This window comes from Salvelinus sp. IW2-2015, linkage group LG2 (assembly GCF_002910315.2).
Source record: "Salvelinus sp. IW2-2015 linkage group LG2, ASM291031v2, whole genome shotgun sequence".
Lineage (NCBI taxonomy): Eukaryota > Metazoa > Chordata > Actinopteri > Salmoniformes > Salmonidae > Salvelinus > Salvelinus sp. IW2-2015.
The window spans coordinates 10,588,435-10,601,075 of NC_036839.1; positions in this window are offsets into that span (position 1 = coordinate 10,588,435).

Here is a 12,641-nt window from a genome sequence, read left to right on the forward strand (position 1 = left end):
TCGCAATTGGGTATTCAAATGGACAATAACCTCAAGCATACTTCAAAGTTTGTGGCAAAATGACTTAAAAGACAACAAAGTCAGGTAATTGGATTCGGCCATGCCAATGCCTGATCTCAATCCTATGAAAAATTTGTGGGCAGAACTGAAAAAGCGTGTGCGAGCTAAGGAGGCCTACAAACCTGATCATTTACACCAGCTCTGTCAGGAGGAATGGGCAAAATTCAGTCAAACTATTGTGGGAAGCTTTGGAAGGCCACCCAAAACTTTTGACCCAAGTTAAACAATTTAAAAGCAATGCTAACAAATACTAATTGAGTGTATGTAAACCCACTGGGAACGTGATGAAATAAATAAAAGCTGAAATAAATCATTCTCTCTACTATTATTCTGACATTTCACATTCTTAAAATAAAGTGGTGATCTAACTGACTAAGACAGGGAATTTTTACTAGGATTAATGTCAGGAATTGTGAAAACTGAGTTTAAATGTATTTGGCTAAGGTGTATGTAAACATCAGACTTCAACTGACCTAGAAGTGCACACTATTCTTATTTTTTTTATGTATCTAAAAGTAAAAGTAATATATAGTCAACTATAAAACTCTACTACTACTACTACTACACTTTATATTATCCAATAATATATAATGAAAAACACTCAACATGAAAGAATTAATGTAATTATATTTATTTCAAATATTTATTTTGAAATATAGATTAGGTGGTCTTCCTTTTTATAGCAGGAAGTAAAGGGACTGGACAAGGCTTTGCCTATAGCTGAAAACATCCTGGAAATGAGCGAACGCTTCCTTGGTTTCTTCTTGGTGGAGCATACACTCTCTGTTCGGCAGGATTCTTGATCATTGACAATTGCTGAAAACATAATGTAAACATAACATTTTCTTTAACTGACCTAGTTAGTGTGAAGAATTAGTATTGCATTATTATTATTTAAATGCTAATATTCTACATAATTTACAAATGTAGGGCGGCAGGTAACCTAGCAGTCTCAACCGCCTATTTAACACAGAAGTGTTACATAGGCCCCAGGGCTTAGACTGTTTAGTGCAAAAAGAAGGGGTTAAAAACATGCAAAAAATTAGATATAAATAATATATATTCGTCAACTTTCTTATATCTCTCAGATTTAGGACAGACACTCTTCAGTTCCATGTAGTGAATCTGTTATTCAATGTGTTTGTATGGATGCTTTTATCAATGGCAATTTGAATGCACAGAGATAATCCGTCACGAGATCCTTAGGCCACTGTCGTGCCATTCGTCCGCCGCCATCACCTCATGTTTCAGCATGATAATGCATGGCCCCTGTCGCAAGGGCCTGCATACTCACCAGAACATGTCACCCATTTAGTGTTTGTGATGCTCTGGATTGACGTGTACAACAGTGTGTTCCAGTTCCCATCAATATTCAACAACTTCACACAGCTATTGAAGAGGAGTGGGACCACATTCCACATCAACAGTCAAAGCTGATCAAACTATATGCGAAGGAGAAGTGTCACGCTGCATGAGGCAAATGGTGATCACACCAGATACTGACTGGTTTTCTGATCCACGCCCCTACCTTTTTTTAAGGTATCTGTGATGAACAGATGCATATCTGTGTTCCAGTCATGTGAAATCCATAGATAAGGGCCTAATGAACGTATTTCAATTGACGGATTTCCTTATATGAACGCTGTAACTCAATAAAATCTTTGAAATTGTTGCATTTGCGTTTATATTTTTGTTCAGTACACATATTTGAGTGTTATTGACGTACTGTTTCACTGACGGCAGGGGTCTGGTTCTGGGAAGGTGTTGGAGTGCAGTGGTTCTTCTGTTTGACTTCTTTTTGTACACTGGGTACAAAACAGTCTTTGTACAGTAGGAGAAATTGCACACAAAAGGTATCAGTGTTTACCATCATACTGTACGTAATGAATAAAAATCATCTTTATAATTTGTATTTTGATGACATATGTACCTTTGGGTTGAGTCCACAGAGAGGCTGAATCTTCCTCTCTTCTTGTCCTTTCTACCAGTTGTTGGAAGCCCAAGATTACCTACCTCGTCACTGCCAAGTGCATTGTGTGATGACAACTGGGTCATGGAGGGAGGTGAAGAGCTAGCCTCATTGCATTTAGTTGTAGTTCCCTAGTTAATGATTTGACCAGGGCATCGTCAAATGATAATCCGTTGACTTCATTGCAAGCTGGAGCATCTTCTCTGACCCGAATTCTTGAGAAGCCCCTTGTAGACAGCCTTGAAAATCTTTTTGATTTTCAGATTCTGGGGTAGGCTTGAGTTGGTTCAAGGCCTGAGGTGCCACAGAACTCAGACAGAATCTCTTTGTGAGAACTCTTGATGTTTCACCAATGTCAGAGGATTCCCGTAATGTGATAGGGGTGATCATTGTCAGCAATCTAACAATCAGTAAAAAGTACCAAAAGAGGTGTAGTCATTGCTAGTGGAGTCAAATGATGCATGTGTATCAGAGTCCATGGCTGATGGAGTTGATGGATGCACAGAGACACTAGACATCTCCATATCTTTGTTGTCCATCTTGGATTCCACCTCTCCTAAAACTTGAATATCCACAGTTCCACCGTTTGTGTGTGCTGCTGCCAGACAGAGAGGGTCTAGGCATGATTTGGCACTAGACTGACGGCTAGGGTCATGAGAGCCGGTCTGTCAGAGTCAAGTGTTCAGCATCAGTTGGGGACAACCCATTGATTATGTTCATCAACTCTGATAATTCTTCTGATGAATTGGAGGCCACAGAAAGGTATCCATGACCTGATTGACCATTATATTGGTGAAAAGGCTCTTTGTGTCCACAGTAAACGTGGAGGAACTAATGGAGATGGCAGAAGAGCTCGGGATGCCGGCTTGTGTCCTGCAGAGAACCATCAGAGACGATAGTTTGGCAGAAATCAGATCCTTGTGATGGTGGAGGAAGCCAGAAGACAATCTGCTGTAGCAGACGTTTTATTGACTCTCAGCAAAGGAGTACACAAGGTCAGATGGAAACTCCTGGATTCTTCAGAGCATTCAATCCTGTCTTCAGCTTCAAAAGAATAGAGTCAGACACGCTCTTGCCAGCTGGCACAAAAAGAGCCTGGGGGTGTTGTGACTTTTTATGAGCTCATAAACTTTGTCAGTGAGCTCATGTGAGAAGTTCTGAAGACCGTCCCTGGGCTGAGTCTCGCAAGTCTTCTTGTAAAAGAAGTGACATCATCTGCAGTGGCTATGTGTTCCGTATCTTCTCTTGGAATGACCTCCATAACAGTGTCAACTATGGCAGAGATGGTTTGCCTTGTGTAATTTGTTGACCCTTGTGAATGAGTTGAGGAGTCACTCATATCAATGACCGAACTCCTAATGATAGGACAATAGCTTTCAACAGGCACTCATTGGGGACTGGAGTCCCTGGAAGAGAATTTGTAAAATCACTCTGGGACCCTCTGGTCATAGCAGAGGTGATGGACAGGGAGGACTTTGAGGAGGATGGCCGGTGTATCTCGTGTCCATCAGTTCTCACCATGTCAACATCCTCCAACATGGAGCCCCACGATGGAACGAGTCAAGAGGCCTTTCTCTGAGGTGCTCATCCTCTCTGACATAGACACTCTCCTCTGGATTGTCATCAGAGTCTGACTATTAAGGCTTTGGAATATTTTACCATGCTGGTCTGGCTGCCTTCATGTTCACTGTAGGTCATTTGTGTAGAAGTAGCTGTTCTGCATATGGATTCAGCATGTTTGGGGGCTCAACCACATTGTCTAGGAGGACCGGTTTGTTGTGGACAAAAAGTCTTGACTTGGTGAACACATTGTTGAACAGGTTAACAGTGCCTGGCCAATTATCTTTCTCTTTCACATTGGCCCCGTTGTGAACACTGACAGGAAGGGTTGAAGCTGACAGGGATCTCTCTAATTGGCCAGACACTGAAGCATCAGACATTTTAGTCATCTGGGTGAAGCTATTAAGGTCTTTAGTGATGCTTATGACGATGTTGGATGCTGCAGAATTGGTGTGCAGAGAAGAGGTGAATAAAGATGGAGTTCCACTCTTCTGAAGATTTTGAGATCTCTATCATCACCATACATTACTGGACTCTGCCCAAATGTCTGCACTTCTACCATCAAGGCTGATATTTACAATGCCAACAACCCTGATCGAAGGATCCCACCAGCTATATGTGAGGCTTTAGTTTTGAAACTCCTCAGTACATAGTTTGTCAAAGGTGTGGTTTAAGACTTCTAGAGGATGCTTCCTCTTCATCATTGTTGATCTTACCATGCAAATTGTCCTGTGTATTGACAGCATAGTTATCAACAGATAAATATGATTTGGAGGCGGCAAGGACGTCAATCTGAGAAACAACGGCATCCAAACACTTGGACAGGTCTTCTGTATCTCCTTTTAGGCTAGAGAGGCATTTCTCAATGGATTCCTCAGAGTGATACACAGTGAGGATCTGACTAATGACCTCCTTGGTACAGGTTTGAAGGTCCACTTGGATTTCAAGAGAATCACTATTACAAGTCACCTGAGAATCAACTTTCACTGGGAGCCTGTTTGAGAGTCTCATCATGTATTGGTGTAACACCATCGATGACCTTTACAGAGTCTTGGCAGGGAGTGAGAAACCGCCTCAGCATTTCTCGAAATCTATGATATATAATACGAGCAGCAGAAAGGGTGCTCACTTTTGAAATTCTGACATTTTCAGAGTCATGTGCCTGCATGGACTGAACAATAGTCTCCACATCTGTTACAAAAGTGTCCAGCAATTTAGATGTTTCAGAGTCTCCCAGTAAGCTGGTTGTAAAGGGGTTGACAGATCTTAGAGCTTCACTTACTGCCTTTCTAGCCTTTGTCTGGAAAGACACACTGGAGAGTTTCGTCATATTTATAACTGGAAGACTCTGGGTAGATCACTGTTGGTGTGTGCTGTCCTGCAGACCAAGTGGAAAAGTGAGATGGAGACATTGTTCACTGTCTAACAACTCAGATGGTGAGGCGGAACAAGAACTGGTGAAATCATTCAAGTCAGACATGATGCCATCCACAAATAGAATGGCCTCCAGAGACTCTTCAGAATCACACTCTCCAACAGAAGATGAGAACTTCTCCATCACTCAGTCTTATACAAGACTAGAACCTGGCTGGCAATCTCTTTTGTGGTGTCAAGGAGGACTTGGTCTTGCAAATACTTCTTGAGAGCCAAGAGAGGTTTTGGGGTCTCACTTTGTCTTTTTTGTTCATTCATGGATGAGGGGGTTATTAAAAGTGGTTTACAAGAAATGGAGTCGATGTGTCAGCCTCACCATTACTGGAATGACTGACGTCCAGCCACAAAGTTGGAACCATTGTGAAAGAATATTTTGTGCTCTCCAAAATGTACTTAAAGAGATCACCTTTTTCTGGACAGGTAAGAAGTCTCTTCAGCGTATTTTTCATGTCGTAGTAGCAACCAACAGTGTAAGACCAGATCTTACTCTGATGGTTTTCAAGAAGGATCTGCTCACTCTGTGCAGGAGAGCAAGGATGCCCTGATAGACTGGGTAAGATTGTCCATGTCTGAAACAAAGGTAACTCTACCAACTCAGAGGCCTCAGGGTCAACCATAAGGTCTCCGATCTCACCTATCCTAGGAGTTGGACTAGATGATGTAGTGCCAGAACAACATATGTACAACCCCTGAATCTTTTAACGATCTCCCGGATCGATTCAGTGGCCTTGGTCTGAAACTCCTCAGTGAGTAGTCTGTCCATACTAGTGACAGACGAAGACTAGATTTGGCACTTTGATATTGAGGTTGCTCTCTCCTTGTTTTAGCATCTCCTCAAACTTTTACAAGATTCAAGCATCTTCATATGGTCAGCAACAACACAAAGCAGTTCCCTCTTGTCGGGATCATTTTCCTCCTTATTGCTGAATTTCAAAACAGTGCCACTGAGGGCTGTCATGACCTGTCCTGTTAAATGTGTCATATCCACCTCAACACCATCCTCTCTGAGAACAACACTCTGCTCAACACTCTTCCCATTAATGTACATCTGAAGTATGTTGGAAACGCCAGACACCATCTCCTCAACCACCTTGGTGCTGGAGACACCACCACTGGCAAAAATKACAGGGKACATTCGCCCAGAGATGGGAGTTTGGATGGCCATAGAGATTATGGAATTGACCTTCTTTGASACTTCTCCAACAATAACCCGGGATAGACTTTGAGTGTCTACCTGGCCCTCTCTTTGGATACAGAGGACATTGTTCAGCGACTCTTTGAAGGAATCCTGGACATTAGTGAGGAGACTGTCCTCAGTGATCCCAAAAAAGTCACTGAGTGGCTCAGATGATATAGACTCACCATCTCCCTGAGTCTTTGGCAACACTGTCTGAGACCTTTGAGAATACAAAGCAAACAATACAGCATTCCATATTCGATAATAGACACTGTAGTCACATTAATGCATAATTCARTAATCAGTTAAACTGGTCATTAAGAGTAAACTGTTATACAGATAACAAAACATATTTTCACAAAATGGGTTATGAATAGTTAGGTGAAASYGGTTTCTTTAGGAAGACTGAACATACCCATTACGAGAGGAGCTTGATTTGGCCGTGCAGGACCTTGAGGATTTGCTGCTGCCTCTCTTGTGAACCTTCAGGTTTGTGCTAGAAGATCTCTCTGATTCTGTCAGAGACTTGCCGGATACTGGAGACACATGGCTGTATWTCCGTACAAAACGGAAAATTGCAGGGATGATGACCTCTAGGATGGCCTCAGATACAAACCGCACAATCTCCAGGCACATCTCTGCAAGCAGTGCCCTCATCACCTGTAGGACCGAAACAGTGTAGGTAGATTACTCATATCCGGGCTCTGAAACCAAGCTCCTCGAAGAGATACCAACAATCTCACATATGTTCATGAGAATCATGAAAGTGGCATACATTGGAAAGCATGAAAAACAGTAGGCTACTAAAAAGCTCTTTGAATGTAACTGTTTGTGATAATGTGGATGATACTGTAGATAGATACAGTATCATCCACATTATCACTTGTATCTAATTTTCTTGAAACATCTATTAATATATCTATGAATAATTGTCAAGGTTAAGGGACTTACAGGGTCCATCCTGCCAATGCTTAACTGCCTCCATTGCCTATAGGAGATAATTAGATGTTTTTAGCACCAAAAAGCACACCAACACACATACAATTTATAAAATCCTCCAGATGACATTGCATTCAAATACTACAATAGAAGTTTGGACATACTCCTCMGTAAGTTTTTCCAGAAACCGGATGATAATCGTGTTGAAAGCATCCGGATTGATTGGCGGGAGGTCAAGAGCCCTGGTCTGACAGGCCCTGGAGACACACTCACTTAGGATCTTTTCCATTAGATTGTCCCTGGTGAGATGTCCCCTGAACTGCCATCCCAGAGAATTCCACAGATGTAGAGGGACCTGTGTCCAAAGCAGCATTCCCCAAGGTAAAGAAGTCAGAAAACATGTAACCTTCTGAGGCAAGTATGTGTTTAGCCAACTTTGTGTACTTTGTGAAGTTAAGTACCCAAGAAAGGATAACATGTGCGCTCTGCTATTAGTCTCTGCTCAATAGATGTCCATACTAAATCACATTTACATGCAAAAGGATTACATTCATTGAAATTAGAGTTTAATTTATGACCTGCATCTGTATCAGTGATCTGCTCCACTTTGTTTCTCTTGGTCTTCTTGGTCTAAAAAGACAATACAGTCAATGATATACACGTAGATACTGTATGAAGCCATTCCAATACAGCCCTTTGAGTAGAGCAAGGGTAAGATTGATTGTAGGGCTGTCCCCGACAAAAAAAAATCTTTGTCGACCGAGAGTCATCCTGTTCTAATGTTAAAATGTATTTTTCCATATCAGAAACACCCTATGTGTTTGAATACAATCACCTACATAGGCACTGAGCTTGTCTGATGCTTTAAGCACACTGTTTAATTAAATAATAAAGACACACAAATGACTCAAAAAAGAGCCCGATGGTGATACTGTATTAAAAAGAAATGACAGCGAGTGCCTGTGTGACAGGCGCACGTTGTCTCGCTCTCCTCCCTACTGCAGTGAAAAGGCACCACATAACAGCAAGTGTTTATTGTGCTGTCCATGCTGAAGATGCAACATAATTTCAGCCATTTAGTTTCTTCCTCGTTTCTGACTGAAAAGTTCTGTTACCGAAATCCCTAACTTGTTTACAAAAAGCATGACCTATTTCCTCAGCCTTGCTCTCTTTAAGTGAAACATGTAAGCATCAGCATGCATGTGACAAATAGGGCCTGACCTATAGCCTATCATAATCAAGTCAATAAATTGGTTATAACAAACTCCGAACACAGTATATCAACAGCAAAATGGATGCGGAGGATGTGAAAAATAAACGCCAAACGGGCGAATGTTTACTGGTTGCTTAGAAGGGAAAGGGGAAGTAAGATCTGTGGAAGACATTTGACTTAGTTGTGGAAACTACTGGTGATCAACAAAAAGGAGGGTATAGGACCAAGCGCTGCGTGAGTGTTATGTGTGCCAAACAGTTGCTGTTAGATTACAATATTGTTTTTTGACCATTTGGAACAGTGTAAACAACACTAAATAAATTCTAAGCAATACCAGTCTGTTCTAACGACAAAAAATTGTAAAGCCTTTATTACAGCATAGCAAAGATTAAAAACAGCCGAATCAGTGAAATTGCTTAATTCAACATTTTGCCGGTGCATGAGGCTTGGTGCTCACAGAATCAGTAGGCTATTAAACAAATACTCAAACAGGCAACAGAAGCTATATCTGTCTTATTTCTATATATATATATATATATATATATATATACAGTACCAGTCAAAAGTTTGGGCACATGTACTCATTCAAGGGTTTTTCTTTATTTTTACTATTTTCTACATTGTAGAATAGTAGTGAAGACATCAAAACTATGAAATGGAACTACATATGGAATCATGTAGGTACCAAAAAAGTGTTAAACAAATCAAAATATATTTTAAATTTGATTCTTCAAAGTAGCCATCCTTTGCTTGATGGCAGCATTGCACACTCTTGGCATTCTCTCAACCAGCTTCATGAGGTAGTCACCTGGAATGCATTTAATTAATTAACAGGTGTGCCTTGTTAAAAGTTAAGTAAAGGAATTTCTTTCCTTCTTAATGCTATACAGGCCTTTGAAGAGAGCTACAGTAAACGATTGGTGATTGAATATTAAGAGATGGAAGTCTGTTGTAAGGACAATTTACCCTCCAACCTCACAACAACATGTTGTATGGCATATTGGACAGGTTTAGAGTGTGGACAGGTAAGACCCCCGATTTCCCTTTCTCTCCTCATCTATTCTCTCACCTTCACTTTTCTCCTTGTCACAGCCTTCAGATCGATCGAGGCAGGGGATCCTTCACTTCAATATCTTCTGGATAGTTTAAACCCAGGATATCATTCTTCATTTTCTGGACTTGACCTTCCAAACTTTGGTGATCATGTGGATCATCTTCGTTTAAACTCTGATTGGAACAAATTAGACCATTCTTTAAATGCTCATGGATATGGGCAATATACCACAGCTAAGAGCTGTTCTTACGCACGACACAACGCAGAGTTATTAAAACTGGTTACCAACTTAATTAGAAGAGTAAAAATAAATGTTTTGTCATACCCGTGGTATACGCTCTGATATACCACAGCTTTCAGCCAATCAGCATTCAGGGCTCGAACCACCCAGTTTATAATMGCCAATATACTATGGCTAAGCGCTGTTCTTAGGCAAAACTGCTTGGATACAGCTCTTAGCRGTGGTATATTGGCCATATACCACAGACACTGAGGTGCCATATTGCTAATAAAAACTGGTTACCAACATCAATAAGAACAGTAACAAGTATATTTGCATCAAAACCGTGGTATATTGTCGTATATACACATGGCTGAAATGCTGTTTCAGCCAATAAGCATCCAGGACCCAAACTGCCTGGTTTATAATTACGCAATAAGGCACGGGGGGGTGCTATATGGCCATTTTACCACGGCTAAGGGCTGTTCTGAAGCAAGCCGAAACGCGAAGTGCCTGGATACAGCCCTTAGCCATTATTATATTCAGCCCAAGGAGACAATGGACACTGGCCGCAAAAGGCATGGATTTTTTTAGGGGGCATTACGGTCACACAAAGGGGATGTCGCCGGGTAATTTGAGGTATTATTAAGTGCTTGTCAAATTGTGAATAACAGTGTGCAGCCTGAGCAAAAAAACAAAGCAGAGCTCATGCCTTTCATGCGACTTTTTTCAAATCATCATTAGAGGCAAATCATACAGCCTTAGAATGTATTAAAAATCAAAACGGATAACCCAACGTTTGTATCACAACTAAAGTTACATAAATAACTCTAAATTAAGCAMATAGGAGTACCTATTTCTTTGTTAACGGCTAAACACAGAATAGCCACATGTGCGCACTCCCTAAAATCGCTTGGAGAAAACATTTTATTTTATTCAGCTATGTTCAATTGTATTCTTCATACTATAAAATAATATAAAATAATGCCATGGAATTCTAACCAAATCTTGTCTGCTAAATGAACCAGTGTAGCCATATGGCATAGCCAGATCAGGGTCTAACATAAGGGCAAGTCAGAGTATGCTATTCTGTTCTTCTGAAATAGACTACATTTTAGACTGGATTTATTGTGATGGTGTAGGCTACATTACATGGATTTATTAGACTTTTTAATATGTAGATGTCGCAATGGTCTGCATCAGTGGTTTGTAGGCTATGCGTGGAAGCCAGGAGATGCTAAATGTGTTTATGTTAATTAAAGGTCAATTACTGTGAGACCAGCAGTTATTTGCTTGACAATCACCAGCTGACACAATTTCATGACCGCCACAGCCCTAGGCATGGGTCCTCAAATCCTCAAAAAGTTTTACAGCTGTACAATTAGGWGCATCTTGACTGGCTGCATCACTGCTTGGTATGGTAATAGCACCGCCCACGATTGCATGGCGCGACAGAGGGTGGTGCGGACAGCCTAGTAAATCAGCCCAACCAACGCATCACCGGGGGCAAGCTACCTGCCCTCCAGGACACCTACAGCACCCGATGTCACAAGAAAGCCAAAAAGATCATCAAGGGCAACAACCACCCGAGCCACTGCCTGTTCACCCCGCTATCATCCAGAAGAGAGATGGAAAAACAGCTTCTATCTCATGGCCATCAGACTGTTAAATTGCCATCACTAGCACATTAGAGGCTGCTGCCCTATATACAGGGACTTGAAATCACTGGCCACTTTAACAATGGAACACTATTCACTTTAATAATGTTTACATATTGTAACGACCCTGGGTTTATAAGCGCGGATATCGACTCTGCAACTCGAGCACGCTTTTCAGGCACAGTCGATAGCAAGCTGGACTTCGGGCTAGAAGGTTGAGGGTTCGAGACCTGCTCCCTGCATGTTTCATTACATATTTTGCATTACTCATCTCATATGTATATACTGTATCCTTCCAATTCTACTGTATCTTAGTCTATGCTGCTCTGACATTGCTCATCCAAATATTTATATATTATTAATTCCATTCCTTTACTTTAGATTGTGTGTATTGTTAGATATTACTTGTTAGATATTTCTGCACTGTTTGAGCTAGAAACACAAGCATTTCGCTACACCTGCAATAACATCAGTTACATCATGTGTATGTGCCAAATAAAATTTGATCACCAGGGCTGTGCTCCCTGTRATCCGGGACCTCTATATCAGGCGTTGGGAAAGGAAGGACCGGAAATCGTTAAAAACTCCTGCCACCCAAGCCATAGACTGTTCTCTCTGCTTCGGCACAGCAAGCGGTACCGTGCATCAAGTCTGACACCAACAGGCTCCTGAACAGCTTCAATCGCCAAGCCATAAGACTGCTAAATAACTAACAAAATGGCTACACGGACGGAGTTGACAGTTGTATTTTTTTACAGTACAGGTTTTCGCTATAAATACACATAGATCCTATTGCCTGATATCAAGATTCGTAATGAATGCGTTATGGAGTCACCTATTATTATTATAATTTAGGTAAAATTATGATAAATAGCCTACTGCTGTTATCTTTGCAAGGATCATCTTTTATGTATAACAAGTCCCATAGGTTATAATAATGCATTTTTTTTTTTTACAATATTAAAAATTATAATATTAGCGGCACATTAACGTTAGCCCACACCGCCACCCAGCTGCCACTACTTGCGGCACCCCTATCSGCATGTCTTGTATACCCTGTGGTTCCTGCCGCAGCATAAAAAATAGACGGTGCAGCGGTTCCAGCACAACTGCATAGGGCTTCTCTGTTAGCAATTCATAGGCTTACCTTATTATCCTCCATGGTTAAAGTCTATGGCTGGAGCCTATGTTCCCATCATGTAAAACTTTACCAAGTGATTAGCAAAGAGATAAACTAGCGCATTTTATACAGTTACTCAGCCAACGTCATAATGTGAAAGAACTTTTACGTAATAAAACAACTTCAGGGAGGATCTGTCAATCAATGCGATCAGCGACGCAATACTGGATCCCCATA